The sequence below is a fragment of the Xenopus laevis genome, chromosome 9_10S (genome assembly GCF_017654675.1).
Source record: "Xenopus laevis strain J_2021 chromosome 9_10S, Xenopus_laevis_v10.1, whole genome shotgun sequence".
Taxonomy (NCBI): domain Eukaryota; kingdom Metazoa; phylum Chordata; class Amphibia; order Anura; family Pipidae; genus Xenopus; species Xenopus laevis.
The window spans coordinates 14841605-14867725 of NC_054388.1; the positions used below are offsets into that span (position 1 = coordinate 14841605).

Here is a 26121-nt window from a genome sequence, read left to right on the forward strand (position 1 = left end):
TGTCACTGTGTGTATATACTGTATGTGTGTGTGTATCACTGTGTGTATATACTATGTGTGTGTCACGGTGTGTATATACTGTGTGTGTGTGTATCACGGTGTGTATATACTGTGTGTGTGTATCACGGTGTGTATATACTGTGTGTGTGTGTCACTGTGTGTATATACTGTATGTGTGTGTCACTGTGTGTATATACTGTGTGTGTGTCACTGTGTGTATATACTGTGTGTGTGTGTATCACTGTGTGTATATACTGTGTGTGTGTGTCACTCTGTGTATATACTGTATGTGTCACTGTGTGTATATACAGTGTGTGTGTGTCACTGTGTTTATATACTGTATGTGTGTCACTGTGTGTGTGTCACTGTGTGTATATACTGTATGTGTGTCACTGTGTGTGTGTCACTGTGTGTATATACTGTGTGTGTGTGTGTGTGTGTGTATCACTGTGTGTATATACTGTGTATGTGTGTGTCACTGTGTGTATATACTGTATGTGTGTGTGTGTATCACTGTGTGTATATACTATGTGTGTGTATCACTGTGTGTATACACTGTGTGTGTGTGTCACTGTGTGTATATACTGTATGTGTGTGTCACTGTGTGTATATACTGTGTGTGTGTCACTGTGTGTATATACTGTGTGTGTGTATCACTGTGTGTATATACTGTATGTGTGTGTGTGTGTATCACTTTGTGTATATACTATGTGTGTGTCACTGTGTGTATATACTGTGTGTGTGTATCACAGTGTGTATATACTGTGTGTGTGTGTCACTGTGTGTATATACTGTATGTGTGTGTCACTGTGTGTATATACTGTGTGTGTGTCACTGTGTGTATATACTGTGTGTGTGTATCACTGTGTGTATATACTGTGTGTGTGTGTCACTCTGTGTATATACTGTATGTGTGTGTCACTGTGTGTATATACAGTGTGTGTGTGTCACTGTGTGTATATACAGTGTGTGTGTGTCACTGTGTGTGTGTCACTGTGTGTATATACTGTATGTGTGTGTCACTGTGTGTATATACTGTATGTGTGTGTGTGTGTGTGTGTGTCACTGTGTGTATATACTGTGTGTGTGTGTGTGTGTGTGTGTGTGTATCACTGTGTGTATATACTGTGTGTGTCACTGTGTGTATATACTGTGTGTGTGTCACTGTGTGTTTGTGTGTCACTCTGTGTATATACTGTGGTGTGTCACTGTGTGTATATACTGTGTGTGTGTCACTGTGTGTATATACTGTGTGTGTCACTGTGTGTGTGTTACTGTGTGTATATACTGTGTATGTGTGTGTCACTGTGTGTATATACTGTGTGTGTGTGTGTGTGTGTGTCACTGTGTGTATATACTGTGTGTGTGTGTGTGTGTCACTATGTGTATATATATGGTGTGTGTGTTATTGTGTGTATATACTGTGTGTGTGTGTGTGTGTCACTGTGTGTATATACTGTGTGTGTGTCACTGTGTGTATATACTGTGTGTGTCACTGTGTGTATATACTGTGCGTGTCACTGTGTGTATATATAATCTGTGTGTGTCACTGTGTGTATATACTGTGTGTGTGTGTCACTGTGTGTATATACTGTGTGTGTGTCACTGTGTGTATATACTGTGTATGTCACTGTGTGTATATACTGTGTGTGTGTCACTGTGTGTATATACTGTGTGTGTCACTGTGTGTATATACTGTGTGTGTGTGTGTGTGTGTCACTATGTGTATATATATGGTGTGTGTGTTATTGTGTGTATATACTGTGTGTGTGTGTGTGTCACTGTGTGTATATACTGTGTGTGTGTCACTGTGTGTATATACTGTGTGTGTCACTGTGTGTATATACTGTGCGTGTCACTGTGTGTATATACTGTGTGTGTGCGTCACTGTGTGTATATACTGTGTGTGTGTCACTGTGTGTATATACTGTGTGTGTCACTGTGTGTATATACTGTGCGTGTCACTGTGTGTATATAATCTGTGTGTGTCACTGTGTGTATATACTGTGTGTGTGTGTCACTGTGTGTATATACTGTGTGTGTGTCACTGTGTGTATATACTGTGTGTGTCACTGTGTGTATATACTGTGTGTGTCACTGTGTGTATATACTGTGTGTGTCACTGTGTGTATATACTGTGTGTGTCACTGTGTGTATATACTGTGTGTGTGTGTGTGTGTGTCACTGTGTGTATATACTGTGTGTGTGTCACTGTGTGTGTGTCACTGTGTGTACGGTGTGTGTGTCACTGTGTAGCTGTACTTATGTTTATACTGTCATTGTGTAGTTTCGCATTTCTGAGGCTGCTCAAAATGTATGTATTTGAATTGTGATTGTCTACATGAGCGTGTTTATATTTATGAATCTTCAGTATTTTTAGGTTTGGTTCGGGTGTAATTTTACCTACTTCATCTTCAGGGAGAAGCAATTAGATTGTAAGCTCTCTGAGACAGAAATCTGTCACTGCTATGGATAAGCAAGGGGATGAGTATTTGTATGTCCTAACACTATGGGGAGGAGCAGAGTCAGGACCCACTGGGATTTTCTCCCTCTTAGCAACATAAGTGACTGTTCTATTTCTCTGTTCCCCCTCTCTGCTCAATGGTACTGCCCCAACTGGGCTGGCTACAAAAAAGCAGCAGTGCCCTTACACTAGTCACTTATTCCATGCCTGTACAACAACACCACCAGCAGGAAATAGTTAATGCCTTGCAACCGCATCCTATCTGTATCTGTAGCCTTCAGGGAGCCGTTTGAGTGCAGCCCATCACCTTGTGGTTCCATTCAATAAACCCAGAAGAACCCTGCAGTTTGTCTGTCTCATTCATTAGCCCGGCTGTCTCCAGCAAATCAATTTCTGCTCTTTCCTTTCCTCTCCCTTCTCAGATCTTCTGCACAGTCTTAACCCTTTCCTTAGTCACTGCCCCAGTTCAACCCCCATATCATATATGCACAAAATGTAACTGTATAATATATAGGCACAGATATACCCCCATCTTTCCTCCAACCACTGTCACAGTGTAACCCCCATATCATATATGCACATAATGTAACTGTATAATATATAGGCACAGATATACCCCCATCTTTCCTCCAACCACTGTCACAGTGTAACCCCCATATCATATATGCACATAATGTAACTGTATAATATATAGGCACAGATATACCCCATCTTTCCCCCAACCACTGTCACAGTGTAACCCCCATATCATATATGCACATAATGTAACTGTATAATATATAGGCACAGATATACCCCCATCTTTCCCCCAACCACTGTCACAGTGTAACCCCCATATCATATATGCACATAATGTAACTGTATAATATATAGGCACAGATATACCCCATCTTTCCTCCAACCACTGTCACAGTGTAACCCCCATATCATATATGCACATAATGTAACTGTATAATATATAGGCACAGATATACCCCATCTTTCCTCCAACCACTGTCACAGTGTAACCCCCATATCATATATGCACATAATGTAACTGTATAATATATAGGCACAGATATACCCCATCTTTTCCCCAACCACTGTCACAGTGTAACCCCCATATCATATATGCACATAATTTAACTGTATAATATATAGGCACAGATATACCCCCATCTTTCCCCCAACCACTGTCACAGTGTAACCCCCATATCATATATGCACATAATGTAACTGTATAATATATAGGCACAGATATACCCCCATCTTTCCTCCAACCACTGTCACAGTGTAACCCCCATATCATATATGCACATAATGTAACTGTATAATATATAGGCACAGATATACCCCCATCTTTCCTCCAACCACTGTCACAATGTAACCCCCATATCATATATGCACATAATGTAACTGTATAATATATAGGCACAGATATACCCCCATCTTTCCTCCAACCACTGTCACAGTGTAACCCCCATATCATATATGCACATAATGTAACTGTATAATATATAGGCACAGATATACCCCCATCTTTCCTCCAACCACTGTCACAATGTAACCCCCATATCATATATGCACATAATGTAACTGTATAATATATAGGCACAGATATACCCCATCTTTCCCCAACCACTGTCACAGTGTAACCCCCATATCATATATGCACATAATGTAACTGTATAATATATAGGCACAGATATACCCCCATCTTTCCTCCAACCACTGTCACAGTGTAACCCCCATATCATATATGCACATAATGTAACTGTATAATATATAGGCACAGATATACCCCATCTTTCCCCCAACCACTGTCACAGTGTAACCCCCATATCATATATGCACATAATGTAACTGTATAATATATAGGCACAGATATACCCCCATCTTTCCCCCAACCACTGTCACAGTGTAACCCCCATATCATATATGCACATAATGTAACTGTATAATATATAGGCACAGATATACCCCCATCTTTCCTCCAACCACTGTCACAGTGTAACCCCCATATCATATATGCACATAATGTAACTGTATAATATATAGGCACAGATATACCCCATCTTTTCCCCAACCACTGTCACAGTGTAACCCCCATATCATATATGCACATAATTTAACTGTATAATATATAGGCACAGATATACCCCCATCTTTCCCCCAACCACTGTCACAGTGTAACCCCCATATCATATATGCACATAATGTAACTGTATAATATATAGGCACAGATATACCCCCATCTTTCCTCCAACCACTGTCACAGTGTAACCCCCATATCATATATGCACATAATGTAACTGTATAATATATAGGCACAGATATACCCCCATCTTTCCTCCAACCACTGTCACAATGTAACCCCCATATCATATATGCACATAATGTAACTGTATAATATATAGGCACAGATATACCCCCATCTTTCCTCCAACCACTGTCACAGTGTAACCCCCATATCATATATGCACATAATGTAACTGTATAATATATAGGCACAGATATACCCCCATCTTTCCTCCAACCACTGTCACAATGTAACCCCCATATCATATATGCACATAATGTAACTGTATAATATATAGGCACAGATATACCCCCATCTTTCCCCAACCACTGTCACAGTGTAACCCCCATATCATATATGCACATAATGTAACTGTATAATATATAGGCACAGATATACCCCCATCTTTCCTCCAACCACTGTCACAATGTAACCCCCATATCATATATGCACATAATGTAACTGTATAATATATAGGCACAGATATACCCCCATCTTTCCTCCAACCACTGTCACAGTGTAACCCCCATATCATATATGCACATAATGTAACTGTATAATATATAGGCACAGATATTCCCCATCTTTCCCCCAACCACTGTCACAGTGTAACCCCCATATCATATATGCACATAATGTAACTGTATAATATATAGGCACAGATATTCCCCATCTTTCCTCCAACCACTGTCACAGTGTAACCCCCATATCATATATGCACATAATGTAACTGTATAATATATAGGCACAGATATACCCCCATCTTTCCCCAACCACTGTCACAGTGTAACCCCCATATCATATATGCACATAATGTAACTGTATAATATATAGGCACAGATATACCCCCATCTTTCCTCCAACCACTGTCACAGTGTAACCCCCATATCATATATGCACATAATGTAACTGTATAATATATAGGCACAGATATACCCCATCTTTCCCCAACCACTGTCACAGTGTAACCCCCATATCATATATGCACATAATGTAACTGTATAATATATAGGCACAGATATACCCCCATCTTTCCCCAACCACTGTCACAGTGTAACCCCCATATCATATATGCACATAATGTAACTGTATAATATATAGGCACAGATATACCCCCATCTTTCCTCCAACCACTGTCACAGTGTAACCCCCATATCATATATGCACATAATGTAACTGTATAATATATAGGCACAGATATACCCCATCTTTTCCCCAACCACTGTCACAGTGTAACCCCCATATCATATATGCACATAATTTAACTGTATAATATATAGGCACAGATATACCCCCATCTTTCCCCCAACCACTGTCACAGTGTAACCCCCATATCATATATGCACATAATGTAACTGTATAATATATAGGCACAGATATACCCCCATCTTTCCTCCAACCACTGTCACAGTGTAACCCCCATATCATATATGCACATAATGTAACTGTATAATATATAGGCACAGATATACCCCCATCTTTCCTCCAACCACTGTCACAATGTAACCCCCATATCATATATGCACATAATGTAAATGTATAATATATAGGCACAGATATACCCCCATCTTTCCTCCAACCACTGTCACAGTGTAACCCCCATATCATATATGCACATAATGTAACTGTATAATATATAGGCACAGATATACCCCCATCTTTCCTCCAACCACTGTCACAATGTAACCCCCATATCATATATGCACATAATGTAACTGTATAATATATAGGCACAGATATACCCCCATCTTTCCCCAACCACTGTCACAGTGTAACCCCCATATCATATATGCACATAATGTAACTGTATAATATATAGGCACAGATATACCCCCATCTTTCCTCCAACCACTGTCACAATGTAACCCCCATATCATATATGCACATAATGTAACTGTATAATATATAGGCACAGATATACCCCCATCTTTCCTCCAACCACTGTCACAGTGTAACCCCCATATCATATATGCACATAATGTAACTGTATAATATATAGGCACAGATATTCCCCATCTTTCCCCCAACCACTGTCACAGTGTAACCCCCATATCATATATGCACATAATGTAACTGTATAATATATAGGCACAGATATACCCCCATCTTTCCCCAACCACTGTCACAGTGTAACCCCCATATCATATATGCACATAATGTAACTGTATAATATATAGGCACAGATATACCCCCATCTTTCCTCCAACCACTGTCACAATGTAACCCCCATATCATATATGCACATAATGTAACTGTATAATATATAGGCACAGATATACCCCCATCTTTCCTCCAACCACTGTCACAGTGTAACCCCCATATCATATATGCACATAATGTAACTGTATAATATATAGGCACAGATATTCCCCATCTTTCCCCCAACCACTGTCACAGTGTAACCCCCATATCATATATGCACATAATGTAACTGTATAATATATAGGCACAGATATTCCCCATCTTTCCTCCAACCACTGTCACAGTGTAACCCCCATATCATATATGCACATAATGTAACTGTATAATATATAGGCACAGATATACCCCCATCTTTCTTCCAACCACTGTCACAGTGTAACCCCCATATCATATATGCACATAATGTAACTCAAACAATGACGTTGAATCCTGAATTTCAGCATTCCTTTCAGTAATTGTTAAATCATAAAAAAAAGTTGATACCCCTATTCTTTTTAGTAGAATAGTCATGGATTCAGGGAATGCCCCCACTACTAGCTCATTAGCTGCCAACTAAACTTAACGGAGGAAAAACTCTTCTTGAAACATTAAGGGTTGGGGCAGACGGGAAAATTCGGGGAGATTTAGTCGCCTGGCGACTAATCGCCTCTTCTGCAGGGCGACAATCTCCCCGAACTGCCTTCCGCCTGCTTGAATGAAGAATCGCCTGCGCTAATGCATTTGCGGCGCTTCAATTTCGGAAGTCGCCTCACGAGGAAACTTCGGGCTACTTCGGAAATCGAAGTGCATTAGCGCAGGCGATTCTTCATTCAAGCAGGCGGAAGGCAGTTTGGGGAGATTGTCACTCAAGGGTCCTTATAATTAAATAAACCACCGAAGTGCCTAGTTAGCTTGGTTCAGCCCAGCATGGAAGTCACGTAATACGTGTAATCATTACTTCACTTCCTTTCAACTGCGGCCTGCAAGGTTCCCCCCTCCTTCACAAGCGGATTTAAAGGAGAACCATACAAATGAATGTCTAAAATGCCATATTTTATATAGTAAACTTATTGCACGAGGCTAAAGTTTCAGTTTGTCAATAGCAGCAATGATCCAGGACTTGAACTTGTCACAGGGGGTCACCATCTTGGAAAGTGTCTGTGACACTCACATGCTCAGTGGGCTCTGAGCAGCTGTTGAGAAGCTAAGCTTAGGGCTCGTCACTTATTATCCAGCAGAAAATGAGCTTCCCTGACTGTAATATAAGCTGATGCTACAGGTTTGCTGATTATTAAATTCTGATGCTAATTGCACTGGTTTCTGTGCTGCCATGTAGTAATTATCTGTATTAATTACTAATCAGCCTTATATTGTGACATTTCTATTCTATGTGTACTGTATATTGTGAGTGGGTCCCTAAGCTCAGTAAGTGACAGCAGCACAGAGCATGTGCAGTGAATGAGCAGAAAAGAAGATGGGGAACTACTGGGGCATCTTTGGAGACACAGATCTTTACTGCTAAACGGCTGTGGTTGCCTTGAGCTGGTACAGAAGCACAAAACATAGGGGCATATTTATCAAGGGTCGAATTTCGAATTGAAAAAACTTTGAAATTCAAATTCAAAAAGACCAACCGAAATTAAGTTGTTTTATTTAGTCGAATAGGTCTGTATCGAAGGAATAGCGAATTTGATTTGAAGTTTTTCTCAAAATTGACTCCAAATGTGTCCTGCCATTCGTCAGGTTTTAGATGGCGAATGGTCGAAGTCAAATTTTTAAAGAGACAGTACATGATTTTTTTTTGCAAATTCAAATCGAATTATTAGACTATTCCCTAGTCAAAGTACACAAAAATAGCTCGAAATTCGAATTTTTTCAATTGAAAATTCCCCTCGACCTCATCTGCCCCGTAATGTTCAACTATAGCTACTTCTTTAGATAGGCTTTAAGTTCTCCTTTAATGAAGAAGTGTCTGGCGACGATGGGGGAGCAGATTTTTTTTCAAAAATACTTTTTACTAATAGACACTCGAGGGCCGCCCCCTACAGCTGCCGCCCTGGGTACAGGCCCTTGAGTGTCTCTATTTGGTAAATAGGCCCACTGGTGGGCCCCAGCCTTCATGACATTGACAAAATGTCTAGCCCCATGTCAGATTTCAAAATTGAATATAAAAAAAATCTGTTTGCTCTTTTGAGAAATGGATTTCAGTGCAGAATTCTGCTGGGGTAGCACTATTAACTGATTCATTTTGAAAAAAAACATGTTTTCCGATGACAGGATCCCTTTTAGGACTGGAGCCCAAAATTGCACTGCATACTCCAGATGAGGCCTCACCAGGAACCTATAAAGAGGCAGAATTATGTTTTCATCCCTTGAGTTAATGCCCTTTTTTTATACAAGACAGAACTTTATTTGCTTTAGTAGCCACAGAATGACACTGCCCAGAATTAGACAACTTGTTATCTACAAAGACCCCTAGATCCTTCTCATTTAAGGAAACTCCCAACACATTGCCATTTAGTGTATAACTTGCATTTATATTATTTATGCCAAAGTGCATAACCTGCATTTATCAACATTGAACCTCATTTTCCAGTTTGCTGCCCAGTTTTCCAGTTTAGACAAATCACTGTGCAAAGTGGCAGCATCCTGCATGGAACCTATAGTTCAGCACAATTTAGTATCATCTGCAAAAATAGAAACAGTACTTTCAATGCCCACCTCCAGGTCATTAATAAACAAGTTGAAAAGCAAGGGACCCAGTACAGAGCGTTCATCCGACATTGCTGTTGCTTACCTTATTCTTCGTCGCATTCGATTTGACGCCTTCGTTTTGGCCTATTGCGTCGGATCCGCCGGAAACGCACCAAAGTGGCTCCTGTAGTTCAACCCTCCGGTTGTTTAACATTTAACATTTAATTTTTTTTGTATAGAGATTTCTGTATTTGCACTCCATGCTGTTGCTGAACTATAGCTCTTGCAATCTCTCCTGCGACACTGCTGGGCAATCCCTGGTTTCATCTTTGATCAAAATGTTTTGCGGAGATCAGAGCTGCCCCCTCCTGAGCTCCTTAAAGTGGGTTGTTCACCTTTGAGATAATTTTTAGCTATTTTGAGACAATTTGCAATTGGTTTTCAATTTGTTATTTCGCTTTTTATTCAGCAGATCTCCAGTTTGCCGTTTCCGCAATCTGGTTGCTATGGCCCAAATTACCCTAGCAACTGTACACCGATTGAAATAAAATGATTGGAATATAAATTGGAGAGGCGAGAAAAAGAGAAAGGAGCAACAACAATGCATTTGTAGCCTTACAGAGCGTTTGTTTTTAGATGGGGTCAGTGACCCCCTTTTGAAAGCAGGGAAGACAAATAATTGGAAAGAATTATATAAAATAAATAATGAAGACAAGTTGGAAAGTTGCTTAGAACTGACAAAGTTAAAAAAAAAGGTGAACTATCCCTTTAAAAAAAAAAAAAGTACACTTCCCAGTTTCTGAATCTTTATGTTTCCCAATCAACAATAAAATGTTTCTTCCTCCACAATAATTAGTTGTAGTGAGCGCAGACTGCCAGCAGATGGCAGCGGAGATACATAAGCGGTTCATAAAGTCATTTTCATTTTGCTTCCTGAGGAGGTTTGGTCCGTGCAGGAACCTGTAAGGCACAGGATTTGAAAAGTCGGAAGCCGCTCAGAACTCGGTGAGTGATTTATTGTAGTTTCTTTTTTATCCAGTTACCCGACTCTCTCCCCTTACAGCGCTACGTTACTGTAACTTTTGTTAATTCGTGTCTCTATTCCTGCTCTTCCGCTGTAACCTGCTTCTGCGTTCCAACTGTGGTGATTAATCACAATGCTGCGTTGTAACCTGCTGCTAGCCCCGCCCCCTGGTTCCCAGCATTCTGTGGGCGGGGCCTTGTTGTGAGCTGAGACGTAGTGGGATTCTCTTCCCGGAAGCAGCTGGTCTGGCAGCTTTAAAGGGATACCATCATGGGAAAACCAAGTTTTTTCAAAACACCTCAGTTATTAGTGCTACAACAGCAGAATTCTGCCCTGAAATCCATTTCTCAAAAGAGCAAACAGATTTTTTTATATTGAATTTTGAAATCTGACGGGGCTAGACATCTTGTCAGTTTCCCAGTTGCCCCAGTCATATGACTTGTGCCAGCACTTTAGGATAGGACTACTTTCTGGCAGGCTGTTATTTCTCCTACTTAAAGGAAAACTATACCCCCAAAATGAACACTTAAGCAACAGATAGTTCATATCATATTAAGTGGCATATTAAAGAATCTTACCAAACTGGAATACATATTTAAGTAAATATTGCCCTTTTACATCTCTTGCCTTGAGCCACCATTTCATGATGGTCTGTGTGCTGTCTAAGAGATCACCTGACCAGAAATACTGCAGCTCTAACTGTAACAGGAAGAAGTGTGGAAGCAAAAGACAGAAATCTGTCTGTTAATTGGCTCATGTGACCTAACATGTATGGTTTGTTGGTATGTTTGTGAGTACAGTGAATCCTACGATCCCAGGAGGCGGCCCTTATTTTTTAAAATGGCAATTTTCTATTTGTGATTACCCAATGGCACATACTACTAGAAAAGTATATTATTATGAAAATGGTTTATTTACATGAAGCAGGATTTTACATATGAGCTGTTTTATGCAATATCTTTTTATATAGACCTACATTGTTTGGGGGGTATAGTTTTCCTTTAATGTAACTGAAGGAGTCTCAGTGGGACCTGGATTTTACTATTGAGTGCTGTTCTTAGATTTACCAGGCAGCTGTTATCTTTAGGGTTGCCACCTTTTAAAATAATCTTTACCGGCAGGTGGAGGGGGCGGGGTCAAAAGGGTGGGACCATGATGCTAAAGGGGGCGGGCTGTGACGCGCTATTGGCTGGCCGGGTTGTGACGTCAAAGGGGGCAGAGCCAAACACACAAATTTGGCAAGAAGCCCAGGAAAAAAGGTGAGTTTGGAGCAGGCTGGGGGCAGGCCACAGGCTTTTTTTAGGTGTATTACAAATTAACCAGCAACTACATTGCCAGTAAATTTGTAATACGGCCCCGGCCTTGGCTCGTGTTTTACGGTAAAATAACGGCCGGGTGGCAACACTAGTTATCTTGTTTTAAGGTGGCAATACATGGATAGATCCGCTCGTTTGGCGATGTCGCCAAACGAGCGGATCTCCCTCCGATATGCCCACCTTAAGGTGGGCAATATCGGGCTGATCCGATCGGGCTGATATGATCGGATCCTAGCGTTCGCAAACGGGCGGTCGGATCGCGGGACCGCATCAACGAACAGATTTTAATCTTAATTTTTAATCCGATCGAGATCTGGCCGATTTTCGGCCAGATCTCGATCGGGGAAGCTCGTCGTGGGCCCCCATACACGGGCCAATAGGCTGCCGACTTGGTCTGTCGGCAGCTTTTATTGGCCCGTGTATGGCCACCTTTAGGGAGCTGTTATCTGGTTACCTTCCCATTGTTCTGTTGTTAGGCTGCTGGGGGGGGAAGGGAGGGGGGAAATGGAGGGGGGTGATATCACTTCAACTTGCAGTACAGCAGTAAAGAGTGACTGAAGTTTATCAGAGCACAAGTCACATGACTGGTGGCAGTTGGGAAACTGATAATATGTCTAGCCCTGTGTCAGATTTCAAAATTGAATATAAAAAGATCGGTTTGCTCTTTTTGAAAGATGGATTTCAGTGCAGAAAGGGATGAATGTCTTTTTAGCTGATGATTGATGCATGGGCTCCTCCTGCTGCAGTTGTAAAGTTATAGTGACACTAAGGGGCAGATTTATCAAAGGTCGAGGCTGAAGTTTCGAAGTGAAAAACTTCGAATTTCGAGCTACTTTTTGTGTACTTCGATTCGAAGTTGAAAAAAACGTCGAAATTTGAAGGTCAAATTTTTTTTGAAGTACAGTCTCTTTAAGACTACGACTTCTACCATTCGCCAACTAAAAGCTGCCGTAGTGCTGTTTTAGCCTATGGGGGACCTCCTAGAACTTGTATGGAGGCAATTGGGGGAATTTGGGAGATCGAAGGTCGAAGTTAAAAAAACTTTGATCGAAGTACGATTTGAAGTAGGCCAAATTCAGCCCACTTCGACCCCAAAAACTTCAACCTCCATTCGGTTCGTCTTTTTGAATTCAAAGTTTTTTTAACTTCGAACTTCGACCTTTGATAAATCTGCCCCTAAGGGGCAGATTTATCAAAGGTCGAGGTGAAGTTTCGAAGTGGAAAACTTCGAATTTTAAGCTATGTTTTGTGTACATCGACTAGGGAATAGTCATAGTTCGATTCGAAGTTGAAAAAAAGGTCAAATTGTTTTTGAAGTACTGTCTCTTTAAAACTTCGACCATTCGCCACCTAAAAGCTGCCGAAGTGCTGTTTAAGCCTATGGGGGACCTCCTAGAACCTGAATGGAGGCAGTTGGGGGAGTTTGGGAGATCGAAGGTCGAAGTTAAAAAAAAAACTTTGATCGAAGTATGATCATACGATTTGAAGTAGGCCAAATTCGGCCCACTTCGACCCCAAAATCTTCGACCTCTGTTCGATTGGTCTTTTTGAATGTGAAGTCCGAAGTTTTTTTAACTTCGACCCTTGATAAATCTGCCCCTAAAACTCTATTGTTCAAATATTAATGTCCATCAAAAGTTACCTATGGGTCGCGTCGACTGATTGTCTCTTCTCCAACTGTCGGTTTCTAATGCTAACCCGAGTACTGCCGCATAAATATGGCAGACCCCTCACAGAGGAACATGGGGTTGGGCAGTTTAGGGTTGACAACTTTTTCCTGGAATAAAACCGGGCCTCCAGACCGGGGTGTAGGTGGTGACATCATATGAGGTGGGGTGATGACATCACAGGGCAGGGAACTGGGCAGAGGGGGAGGGGATGCTCAGGGAAAAAACAGAGCTATCCACTGAGCATGGGCCATGTGGTCCCGAAACGTTTGATCACTGTGAAGTGTCATGAGCACCATGGAATAAAGATTGGGAACCCCCCATTTGCAGCAGACAAGGTATTGGCGTCAATCTTTTTCAAATCCATATAAGGGGTTACCTATCAGCAAATAAAACCTGCTGAGGGGGCCTGTTGTGACCACCCAACTAGGGTTGGCACCTTTTCAGGAAAAAAATACCGGCCTTCCTATATTTTTATGGGTTTTCCCTATAAATAACATTGCCATGAAGCGTCATTTTTACCGACCAGGTGGCAACCCTAGCCGGTAAAACACCTGCCAATGCCAGGGCCGGTATTACAAATTTTTTTATTTGCATCTTATAAATAGCTTCTTATGTTTGGAAACCCGGGAGGCATATGGTCACAGGGAAAGTCCGATTATTCCCTTGTGTAAATCCTGTTAGGGACAAATCTGCCTGGAGTAGAGCAGATCAGTGTGATATCATTATACTGCTATTCATCCCAGCACAACTAGTCAGGGATTATATTCTAGATAAGGGATTATGTATCCGTGTATTGAGGGGACATTAGCCTAAAACCCCTACTGGTTTATGTTGGAGCAACTGGTAATGGTCTGAGTCACCTATATCTACTGTACAGTGCTGCGTACATAAGTAGTGATATATAAATAAAAAAAAAATGCATATACAGATATGGGACCTGTTATCCAGAATACCCAGGACCTGGGGTTTTAGGGATAATGGATCTTTCCATAATTTGGACCTTTATACCATAAGAGTAGGGGCACATGGGCAGATTCATTGTGAGGCAACTTCAGGCGATTTAGGAAATCGAAGCGCTGCGAGTGCCATTGCGCTGGCGTTTCCTCATTATAGCAGGGGGAAGGCAGTTCGGGGAGATTGTCGTCCCGAAGAAGAGGTGATTAGACGCCGGGCGACTAAATCTCCCCGAATCTGCCCGTGTGCCCCTGCCCTAGAAAATCATTTAAACATAATAAACCCAATAGGCTGGTTTTGCTTCCAATAAGGTTTTTTAATATCTTGGTTTGGATCAAATCCAAGGTATTGTTTTATTATTACAGAGAAAAAGGAAATAATTTTTTAAAAATTGGGGCTATTTGGTTAAAATGGAGTCTATGGGAGACGGCCTTTCCAGAGGTTTCCGGAGAACAGATCCCATATAAGTATAAAAACTTCAGGTACACACCTGCATGAGATAATGTTTTCACTGGATAAGGCCAAAGGGGATTTGGGGTTTTCAGGGGGGTTGTAGTTGAACATCCTCTAAGGGGTTGAAATTGCACATTATTTCCATATAAGTAATTGAGTCAAATTCAACACCACTGACCCCCAAATCAACTCTCCCATTTCCACATTCACTGGCCCGTACACCTGCCGGGGTCACTCTCTTGGCTCTGTGAGTGAATGAGACCATTGTGAGATTCCCTTGTACAAAGAATGTGTGTTCAGCTCAGGTGATTTCAAAGACCCCCCAATCAGAACTTTCTGTAACGTTCTTTCCCTTTATACGACCCCTTTCCCCCACCCACCCGACATTCCTTCTTATCCCCCCTGTTACCTCTTCCGCTTGTATAATTTATAGCTCAGTCTGTTTATTTTCCAAATATTCCTTGTGTCCTAAAGGGCTAAGAATTATCTTGGCTTCTGCCCTTTGTAACATTTAGGGCAGGTGCACACGGCAGATTCGGGGAGATTTAGTCACCTGATGACTAATTGCCTCTTCTTCAGGGCAACAATCTCCCCGCCTGCTAAAATGAAAAATCGCCTGCTACAATTCGTTCGCGGTGCTTCGATTTCCAAAGTCGCTCAAAGTTTCCTCGTGAGGCAACTTCGGAAATCGAAGCGCCGCAAGTGCCATTGCGCTGGCGTTTTCTCATTATAGCAAGGGGAAGGCAGTTTAGGGAGATAGTCACCCGAAGAAGAGGCAATTAGTCGCCAGGGGACTAAAAACTCCCCGAATCTGCCTGTCTGCCCCTGCCCTTATACTTCATTGCTTTCTTGGTCTGTTGCAGGGCAACCCTTTTGTATAAAGGTGATACCTATTGGCTAACTAAGATAATCATAGCAAGCTTTCAGAACATTTTAGCTCCTTTTTCAAGATGATCACAATAAGGGTAAGGGCACACGGGGAGATTAGTTGCCCCGGTGACAAATCTCCTCTTCTACAGGGCGACAATCTCCCCGAACTGCCTTCTCCTACCTTCCCGCCGACTATAATGAAAAATCTACAGCAGGATGGCACTCAGTGCGATTCATTTTCCGAAGTTGCCAGAAGTTCGGAAACGAAGCGCCGCGAGTGCCATCCCGCTGGCAATTTTTCATTATAGCCGGTGGGAAGGTAGGGGAAGGCAGTTCGGGGAGATTGTGGCCCTGAAGAAGAGGAGATTTGTCACCGGGGCAACTAATCTCCCTGAATCTTCCCTCCTGCCCTTACCCTTACCCTTAAACTGTGGTGTTCTCTGGTACAGGTATAGGATCCGTTATATGGAAACCCTTTATCCAGAAAGCTCCGAATTATGGAAAGGACATTTCCCATAGACTCCATTTTATCCAAATAATCCAAATTTTTTAAAATAATTTCCGTTTTCTCTGTAATAACAAAACAGTAGCTTGTACTTGATCCCAACTAAGATATAATTACATGATTTCCTAGTAGACTTAAGGATAACATCTGTTATCCAGAAAACCTTAGGTCCCCAGCAGGTCCCATACCTGTAGGATGAAACGGAATATCAGAGTATCTTGCAATATACACTGCAGCCTCTAGAGAGAGCCAGAGAGCCATCACGTTAATCTTCCTAATCTGTTCAAACTGGCAGTTTATACAATACTGTGTGTATCAGATAACCTTTCCTAACCATTCTGTTTCCTTGCCAGATCGAATTAACATCAAATGAGCTCCACACAAGTTTCTTCCTTTCTTAGAATATCTTAGTACCTTGCCCTGCTGATACATTTCCATATTTTACAAAATGGCTTTAAAAACAGTTGTGTGGTTTAGGCATCTTTTTAAATAGGAAATCTCATTCAGTGATACTAACAAAGGCCAATATAAAATAGGGTATATCTATGCCTGTTTATTATACAGTTACATTATGTGCATATATGATATGGGGGTTACACTGTGACAGTGGTTGGAGGAAAGATGGGGGTATATCTTGGAGGAAAGATGGGGGTATATCTGTGCCTATATATTATACAGTTACATTATGTGCATATATGATATGGGGGTTACACTGTGACAGTGGTTGGAGGAAAGATGGGGGTATATCTGTGCCTATATATTATACAGTTACATTATGTGCATATATGATATGGGGGTTACACTGTGACAGTGGTTGGAGGAAAGATGGGGGTATATCTGTGCCTATATATTATACAGTTACATTATGTGCATATATGATATGGTGGTTACACTGTGACAGTGGTTGGAGGAAAGATGGGGGTATATCTGTGCCTATATATTATACAGTTACATTATGTGCATATATGATATGGGGGTTACACTGTGACAGTGGTTGGGGGAAAGATGGGGGTATATCTGTGCCTATATATTATACAGTTACATTATGTGCATATATGATATGGGGGTTACACTGTGACAGTGGTTGGGGGAAAGATGGGGGTATATCTGTGTCTATATATTATACAGTTACATTATGTGCATATATGATATGGGGGTTACACTGTGACAGTGGTTGGAGGAAAGATGGGGGTATATCTGTGCCTATATATTATACAGTTACATTATGTGCATATATGATATGGGGGTTACACTGTGACAGTGGTTGGAGGAAAGATGAGGGTATATCTGTGCCTATATATTATACAGTTACATTATGTGCATATATGGGGAGTTACATTTTAGGGCGCTATGTATCAAATTTGGATGCGCCCGCTTCAAATTCTGAATCGGCTCTGTGGCCCAGTTCAAGTATGTCGGTGGCCCGGCAGTAGGCTGCGGCCCAGTGGTTGGGGACCCCTGCTCTAATGGTTTTCAGCATCCCATTTAGGACTCTAAAGGTGGCTAAATAAGTAACGCTCCTCTCGTTTGGCGAGGTAGCCAAATGAGTGGATCTTTCCCCAATATGCCCACCTTGAGGCAGACAATATCAGGCTGATCCGATCACGGTCATCAAGGTAATGACGAAGGCATGCAGTCCTCGATCTGACAGGAATTCTTTGGCCAGATATCGATGGCGGAAGCCCGTTAGGAGGGGCAATAAGCTGCCGACCTTGTCTGTTGCCAGCTATACTCAGCCCATGTATGGCCACCTTAAGGTTTATTATAAATACTGTATATGGGTATCCCAAGACTGGACAGTTCTAAATATACTGTTTGTTAGACACCCAGGGTTCAGTAAATCTTGCAGATTCTTGTAATCCTCATTGTAGTTTGAGGTAATCGGCTTTGAAGAAGGAACTGAAATGTTCTGAAAGCTTGCTATGGTTATCATCTTAGTTAACCAACAAAGGTATCACCTTTTCACCACTTTTGTTATGCCTCATATCAAACATTTATCCTTTAACTAATCCTCATATTGCTGCTCTGTTTCTGATGGGAATATAATGGCATTATAGGGGAACACTAGTGGAGTGTAAAGCTGGCCATAGACGCAAAGATCCGATTGTACGAATCATCATACGATCAGACTTCCCCATCTCCCGACCTGCCACTAACCATTCAGATCAAACAAAGTACAAAAGAACAGATCAGCCGATGTTCTGCCCCTGACAGCAATCGTAGGAAAGTTATGTCCGACCAAAGCTGGTGACAGTCTCCCTCTGAAAATCGTACGATCGGCAATACACGCAGAGATATTACCCACAGCCGACAGAAATCGCACAAATCCTCGATTCGTACGATCTGATCTTTGCGTCTATGGCCAGCTTTAGATTAAAAGGGGGTGGGTTAAATAACAAAGGGAAGGGGTAATGAGAGGCAAAAGTAGAGAGGAAAGGCAACAATGTGGTTAAAGAAAAAAGGAGTGGACAAAAGAAAGGGTGGGGGAGAATAGGAACAAACAGGGAGAACCGCAAAGGAAATAAGAGGACAGAAAGAAAAAAGGGGTTAGGGAGTAGAGCGTAAAATGGAGAGGGGAAATATAAAAATTTAAAGAAGAGGGAAGATGGGGGAGAGTAAGGCAAAATAGTTGGAGGAAGAATAAGAAAGGAAAGGGGGTTAAGGAGTAGAGAGTCAAATGGGAAGGAGGCAAGAAACATAGAAGGGGAGAATAGGAAAACACCAGATGGAATGAGAGAAGAGAAAGGAAAGGGGTTAGGAAAAAGAAGAGACAAATAATGAGAATAAATATAGAAGGGGAGACAAGAGGGAGAATGTGGAGAATAAGGTTAAGCAGGGGGAAAGGGAAGGTGGTGAGAGACAGAAGAAAAGAGAAGTGGTAGGGGTTAGGAAATTGAGGGACAAATGGAGACGTGAGGTGGTTAGAGAGTAAGACCAGACAGGTAGGTAGAATAGAAAGAGGAGAAGGAGGGAATGCAAAATGGAGAGAAATAAGGGGGTGGAGAAGGACCATGAGAGAAGGATTAAAGTAGTGAATGAAAATAAATAACAAATGATTCATGACATCATTATATATAAACACAGAGGAGAGCTTTCATTGTTGGCAGTGTGGAGGCTGCGGATCACCGCAGTGGGATTATGTTCTTTCTCACAGGTAAAACAAAACCTGACATTTGGCACCGTTTATGAACCTAATTGAAAAGATCTCTGTACCCATTAATCCACATTTTGTCTAACCGTGGCATCACTTGCAGGGAGGTAATTAAAAGATTTAAAACTTAAGTTTAGTTGAACAGCATCAGTGAAAGCAGTTGAAGAGTAAACCGGCTCAGTTGCCTTAAGCTGGCCATAGATGCAAAGATCCGATCGTACGAATCATCGTACGATCGGACTTTCCCATCTCCCGACCCGCCACTAACCATTCAGATCAAAGTCTTACCAGTCAGATTAGTTAAAGAACAGATCAGCAATGTTCTGCCCCTGACAGCAATCGTACGATATCTATGTCCAACCAAAGCTAGTGACAGTCTCCCACTGAAAATCGTACGATCGGCAATACACGCAGAGATATTATCGGCAGCCGACAGAAATTTTCTAACCTGTCCGATCGACCAAACGACTGATCTCCACCGGACGAAAAATGACGGGACTCTCCACACACGGTTCGAAAATCGTACGAATCCTTTCTAGAGGTGGGGCGAGGTGTGGGTGGAGAGTAGTGGTTGGTAGCAGCAGGGTCCTGAAAGTCATGTCTTCTGGTGGACCCTTGGATCTCCAGACAAGGGAAAGTTGTGCTCACCACTAGTTTTTAAAACCATTAGGCGGGGGTGCAATGAGGCTGTGACCACAAAATACATATAGACAAATACAAGAGATCCTCTAAACTCAACCCATTATCAATATATTTAAAACATTGAGACATTTTGTGCATAAAACTACTAAAAAATGCCTTACCCTTTAAACAACACAGGGATTGTTTGTCCATATTCTGCAATATATTTAAGCTGGCCAACTACGTCAAAGTCATCCCATATCTGGCCAGTCCTACGCTCAATTTTTATCTGATTCATTAAGAATTCTTCATTATACATTTTACAAAGGGACTAAGTTTTACCTGCAACTTAATAGATGGAAACAGTTGTACAGGAGGAAGGTCAAGGTGTTGGTAAATGTAGATCAAAATAGCAGTGACACACAAGATGGCGACAGCAGGACAAGATGGTGGCTCAATCTGAAGTACAACTTAGGGCAATCATAGGCTGTTGGACAACTGCATTGCCTCCAACCCTTACAAGTATGGACCCGTGTTTTTGAGGTTCCAGCTACCCAACAGCTGTAACTTTCTTCCCCCCATGCAAATTCTTCTCAACATAAGCTTGGGCACTCTGTGCCATCGGCATTTATTCCTTGTTTTGTCTTCATTTCTTGCATTGCTGTGTTAATGAGTTTGAAAGGTAAACAGTGATTATCCAAAGGTCCATGTTATTTGCCTGAAAATAATTTATCACAGTTAATGAGGCTGGAACACAGAGAGCTTTGTCTGCAAAGTTGTGCCAAATAATATTGGATTCAATTGGTGCCAACTGTGTGCCAAGGTGTTAAATCTCCCACAGGCAACACATTCCCTTCCTCCATACTAAACTCTGTGCCACAATTATATATCACTTATAACCTTTAAACCAAATCTTATAGAGCTTGTAATCTGGGTTTGGGGGTACCAACTACCAACATCAGCTGTGAGAGTGATTGGGGGGTAAATCTGTGCCTATATATTATACAGTTACATTATGTGCATATATGATATGGGGGTTACACTGTGACAGTGGTTGGGGGAAAGATGGGGGTATATCTGTGCCTTTATATTATACAGTTACATTATGTGCATATATGATATGGGGGTTACACTGTGACAGTGGTTGGAGGAAAGATGGGGGTATATCTGTGCCTATATATTATACAGTTACATTATGTGCATATATGATATGGGGGTTACACTGTGACAGTGGTTGGGGGAAAGATGGGGGTATATCTGTGCCTTTATATTATACAGTTACATTATGTGCATATATGATATGGGGGTTACACTGTGACAGTGGTTGGAGGAAAGATGGGGGTATATCTGTGCCTATATATTATACAGTTACATTATGTGCATATATGATATGGGCGTTACACTGTGACAGTGGTTGGAGGAAAGATGGGGGTATATCTGTGCCTATATATTATACAGTTACATTATGTGCATATATGATATGGGGGTTACACTCTGACAGTGGTTGGAGGAAAGATGGGGGTATATCTGTGCCTATATATTATACAGTTACATTATGTGCATATATGATATGGGGGTTACACTGTGACAGTGGTTGGAGGAAAGATGGGGGTATATCTGTGCCTATAGATTATACAGTTACATTATGTGCATATATGATATGGGGGTTACACTGTGACAGTGGTTGGGGAAAGATGGGGGTATATCTGTGCCTATATATTATACAGTTATATTATGTGCATATATGATATGGGTTGAACAAAAAGATTGCATAAAAATGTGAGGAACTAAAGTCTTTTTTTTAACACAATCACTTCATTTCAGGGGCTCATAAGTAATTGGACAAATTGAAAAACTCAAAATAAAATGTTCATTTCTAATACTTGGTTGAAAACCCTTTGCTGGCAATGACAGCCTGAAGTCTTGAACTCATGGACATCACCAGATTCTGGATTTCCTCCTTTTTTCAGTTGCTGTTTGTTTGTGGGAAATGCAGCTCAATTGAGTTCAGATCAGGTGACTGACTTGGCCATTGAAGAATATTCCACTTCTTTGCTTTAATAAACTCCTGGGCTGCTTTGCCTGTATGTTTTGGGTCATTATGAAACCCCTCCCAATCAATGTGACTGCATTTAGCTGGATTTGAGCAGACAGTGTCTCTGAACACCTCAGAATTCATTCTTGTGCTTCTGTCCTGTGTCACATGATGGATAAACACTAGTGTCCCAGTGCCACTGGCAGCCATGCACGCCCAAGCCATCACATTGCCTCCCGAATGATTTACACATCATGTGCTATGCTTTGGATCATGAGCTGTTCCACGCCTTCTCCATACTTTTTTCTTGCCATCATTCTGGTAGAGATTGATCTTGGTTTCATCTGTCCAAAGAACTTTTTTCCAGAACTGTGCTGGCTTTTTTAGATGTTTTTTTTTTTTTCAGCAAAGTCCAATCTCGCCTTTCTATTCTTGGTGCTTATGAGTGGCTTGTACCTTGCAGTGCACCCTCTGTATTTACTTTCATGCAGTCTTCTCTTTATGGTAGACTTGGATATCGATACTCTACCTCCTGGAGAGTGTTGTTCACTTGTTTGGCTGTTGTGAAGGGGTTTCTCTTCACCATGGAAATGATTCTGAGATCATCCACCACTGTTGTCTTCCATGGACGTCCAGGTCTTTTTGTGTTGCTGAGTTTACCAGAGCTTTCTTTCTTTCTCAGGATGTACTAAACTGTAGATTTTGCCACTCCTAATATTGTAGCAATTTCTCGAATGGTTTTTTTCTGTTTTTGCAGTTTAAGGATGACTTGTTTCACCTGCATGGAGAGACATAATGAATGAATTGCTCAAACCTGCCCATGAAATAGCCTTTGAGTCAATGGTCCAATTACTTTTGAGCCCCTGAAATGAAGTGATTATGTTAAAAAAAGGCTTTAGTTTCTCACATTTTTATGCAATCTTTTTGTTCAACCCACTGAATTAAAGTCTGCAGTTCAACTGCATCTGAGTTGTTTCATTTAAGATTCATTGAGGTAATGTACAGAACCAAAATTAGAAAAAAGTTCTCTCTGTCAAAAGATTTATGGGCCTTACTGTATATATAGATATATAGAAATACAGAGTAGAATTTCTGTGATGGACGTTCCCCATTCTTCTATTGAACTGAAAGTGATACATTTTCCCTTTTGTCCTTTTGGAAGAAGGGAACCGGAGCAAAGGATCATGCTGTCAGATGCCAGTCTCTGTTGATGACTTTATTTCACTGGGATCCATGTTTCTGGAAGTAGAGTGGGAAGGAAAACAGCAGTGAATAAATAAATACAGGGCGAGCTGATCCACACTTTATTAAATTATCTTTCCTGCCAGTGTTTTTCCAAGGCCACTTTGAGCTGATTCCAAGTATCTTTACATAACATATTTGCTGGCGCAGACACAACCCCCAGACAGATGGAAAAGATCCACATTTTTTTGCAAACTGCGGGAAAGGAATCCATGTTTTGCTTTGAGTTTAATGCTGCGGACCCGGGATTTACAGGTTACTGCCTCCAAATGAAGAACAGGTGGCCTGGGATCTGATGAAAGGCTGTGTGGGAAAATCCCAAAATGCCTGTATTCACTATGGCACTGGTCCATTGATGGCATTTATTTAGTAGTGCTGGTGTTCTGAAGCATGCGAGGCAATTTATGTAACAGTCATTAATTACTTGCATAACATTGTGGTTTCATAAGATTTTTTTTTGGGCTGAACTGATCTTTGTTGATTTACAATGAGGGATGGGCGAATTTTTTCGCCTTGTTTCGCCGCGAAAATGACACCCATAGACTTGTATGGTGTGGTGATGAGTGAAAAAAAATAAAAGGCGTGCGTCAAAACAATTTTGCCGAGCGACAATTTTTTTGATGCCCATAGACTTTAATGGGCGACATTTCGCCGAAACGAAACAGGTCAAATTCGCCCATCCCTATTTAAAATCACTTCTCAGTGAGGCACCGTTTACCTGGTGGGAGCTCATATGATCATCATTCTTTAGTGGGGATATAGGTAGCTAGAATCTCAGCCATAAAGCAGGACAGGACTGCTGCTTACAATGGGTATCATATAGGATCTGTGCAGCCACTGGAACAGAATTCCCTTTTATACAGAAAGCTAGAATCTCAGCCATAAAGCAGGACAGGACTGCTGGTTACAATGGGGATCAGATAGGATCTGTGCAGCCGCTGGGGCAGAATGCTCTGTTATACAGATAGCTAGAATCTCAGCCATAAAGCAGGACAGGACTGCTGGTTATAATGGGAATTAGATAGGATCTGTGCAGCCACTGGAACAGAATGCCCTTTTATACAGAAAGCTAGAATCTCAGCCATAAAGCAGGACTGGACTGCTGCTTACAATGGGGATCAGATAAGATCTGTGCAGCCACTGGGACAGAATGCTCTGTTATACAGATAGCTAGAATCTCAGCCATAAAGCAGGACAGGACTGCTGTTTACAGTTGGGATCAGATAGGATTTGTGCAGCCACTGGAACAGAATACTCTGTTATACAGATAGCTAGAATCTTAGCCATAAAGCAGGGCAGGACTGCTGCACTGAAATATTTACTGGGAGATAAGGGTTTACAACACCCTGAGTGCTGTAGAGCTACCAACCCAAGGCATCAAGGGCATATTTACCATATAGGAACAAAGGGGCTTCTGATGCCTACAGGTATAGGTTAATCAAATTAACAGAAACAAAATCTCTGCCACCGGATACTTTCCCTTGAAATCTGGCGGCAGAGGTGCAGAAGGAACGGAAGTCCCATAAAGTTGCGTTGTGATGTCACATCCACTGACATCCCTGCACATGCGGGAAAAATCATAGCTGCCAAACGATGATTGTATTAAACAATTCCCAGCATTGCTTTAGTGCACAGACAATTTATATTAAGTGAGAATTGACTTGATCCTTCAGTTTTCTCTTGGTACAACTAATTGTTTAACCTTATTCCATCCATTTGGGACTCAGCATGAATAACTTGCTTAGCTTGGAGATGTTCCCTACACTATACTTGCAAAGCTGCCAGTCGTTTCAGGAATTGCCCCATGTTGGGCGGTACATGGTTTATAGGAAGCTACTTCTTGCTGGTCTGATCTTTTGGGCTCATTCGAGAAAGGTGGTCATACAGTGTGTGGCCCCTTGTATGCTCTCCATCCATCTGGTTCATGGGCCAAGCATAAGAACCTGGATTCCTCTTTCGTCTAGTCTCTCCAGTTGTGACTGCCCAGTGTTGGTTAGAGAGGTTGGCACCAAACACAGGAGGGCTAGTTGTCAGGCAACCAGTCTCTTTATTTAATGAGGAAATCTCCTCCATGAAATCCGATAAAGGTTATTCGCGCGGAATGACACTCGCGTACGACACAAGTTGTACATAAGCATTCCAAAAACAGTCCTCAAGTGTTGGTCCTTTTATACCCCTGTAAGGGGGTCTACAAAGGCTTCAGTTTTGACCAATCGGAGATTAAAATCCTAGTTTACTTTAGTCCATGTTCTGTGACGAATCCTCCAGGCCGTCTGGTCTCAGATGATGATGATCTTGTCTGGAACATTTTGGGGGACTTGAGACATATGTGATGACTATAATGATGAGAATATCTCAGCAAGTACATTACAAGCCAAGCAGCTCTTCTCCAAAACCTAAGACCCCGGGGACACATGCGGATATTTATAGGGGCAAATTTACTATAGGGCAAAGTGACTAACGCTGGCGTAAATTCGCTAGCGAAGGGGATAGGCTGTAGCGTTACTTCACACTCTAACGCCAGGCGAATTTTCGCTCTGGTAAATGGACGTAACTCCGCAAATTCACTAAGATGCGTATTTTACTGAACGTTACCTCTTGCGCCAGACTTGCCTTCGACACCTCAGACCAGGCGAAGTGCAATAGAGTAGATAAGAGTAACC

At 41.6% G+C, this 26121-nt stretch overlaps 2 protein-coding genes across 4 annotated transcripts in view; one reads left to right on the forward strand and one right to left on the reverse strand.

The window, feature by feature from the left end:
* Window positions 1–10469, reverse strand: part of phactr3.S (phosphatase and actin regulator 3 S homeolog) — an 81568-nt gene extending 71099 nt beyond the window's left edge. Inside the window, exon 1 of the mRNA XM_018238239.2 lies at window positions 9721–10469. The gene's annotated coding sequence lies outside the window, so the exon portion shown is untranslated. The remainder of the gene's footprint in view (window positions 1–9720) is intronic.
* A 7-nt stretch (window positions 10470–10476) lies between these two features.
* LOC108702636 (chloride channel CLIC-like protein 1) overlaps window positions 10477–26121 on the forward strand; it is a 71779-nt gene continuing 56134 nt past the window's right edge. The window contains exon 1 of one of the 3 annotated variants that reach the window (XM_018238241.2): window positions 10477–10622. The gene's annotated coding sequence lies outside the window, so the exon portion shown is untranslated. The remainder of the gene's footprint in view (window positions 10623–26121) is intronic. The other 2 variants (XM_018238240.2, XR_005964806.1) reach the window with 2 other exon arrangements.